Source organism: Atractosteus spatula (assembly GCF_055471065.1).
Source record: "Atractosteus spatula isolate fAtrSpa1 chromosome 10 unlocalized genomic scaffold, fAtrSpa1.hap1 SUPER_10_unloc_8, whole genome shotgun sequence".
Lineage (NCBI taxonomy): Eukaryota > Metazoa > Chordata > Actinopteri > Semionotiformes > Lepisosteidae > Atractosteus > Atractosteus spatula.
This window is the reverse complement of record NW_028296628.1, coordinates 304511-305371: the sequence shown is the minus strand read 5'-3', so window position 1 is coordinate 305371 and position 861 is coordinate 304511. Positions and strand designations below refer to the sequence as shown.

The window sequence follows — 861 nt, the reverse complement described above, 5'->3', positions numbered from 1 at the left end:
AATTCTGCCGGCACTGTAGCTTAGTTGCTTTAAGTATCTATCTCGTTAACTGGAGATCCTGGCTCCACATCCCAGCTGTGCCTTTCTTTTTGTGCAGAAAGTACCATTTTGGACAACCGCATAGGGCTTGATTTAGTTTAATGCATGAATGCATTTCCTTTCTGCAACAACTTGTTTTTCAAGAAATTCATACAGCTTGTGAAAAATGAAATTTAATTCTTGGCTATCAGAGCAGAAGGAATATTGCCGACTGGCAAGAAAATGCAAGCAATGTTTATTTTTTGACCGGAAAGGTGCGAATGGAGAAGTGTCTCTCTCATCAGTCTCTGTGGCGCAATCGGTGAGCGCATTCGGTTGTTAACTGAAAGGTTGGTGGTTCAAGCCCACCCAGGGACGATCTTCTTATTATTGTCAATGTAAACACTGCCTCCGCTAAAGCCGGAACCTTAAACCTCTTTATATTTGCCGAAAATGCGAGTCTTTTGCCCGTGTCCAACAACAACACTTGAGACCGGGGAAGTCCAATAGTGATCAACGCCGCAACTCCCCAGAGAACCATATTCACCCATGGAAAAGTATCTTTGAAGGGCTGGCGGGAGATATCATTTATACTCCTGTTGCGTCCTCTGCTAAAATAGTTCAGAAATACAACGCGGATTTGTTTGAGATTTTGACAAGCATTGTTACGTTAGCACTGTGAAGTTGGATGTTGATATTTTGATATATTTACCTTCATTTTAACATAAATATAAACATAAATGCTGTACAATCTATGCTGTACAATCAAACACAGGCATATTTTGAGTCTCGTGCTGATCGTCCTGTGGATCCAAAAGAAAATTTTAAAGCTGATACATTTTT

General features: G+C 40.5%; 1 non-coding gene across 1 annotated transcript; it reads left to right on the top strand.

Moving 5' to 3' along the window:
* The first annotated feature begins 322 nt into the window (after nt 1-322).
* On the top strand, nt 323-396 carry trnan-guu (transfer RNA asparagine (anticodon GUU)). Its single transcript has one exon. It is a non-coding gene; the product is annotated as a tRNA-Asn (tRNA).
* Nucleotides 397-861: the final 465 nt, after the last annotated feature.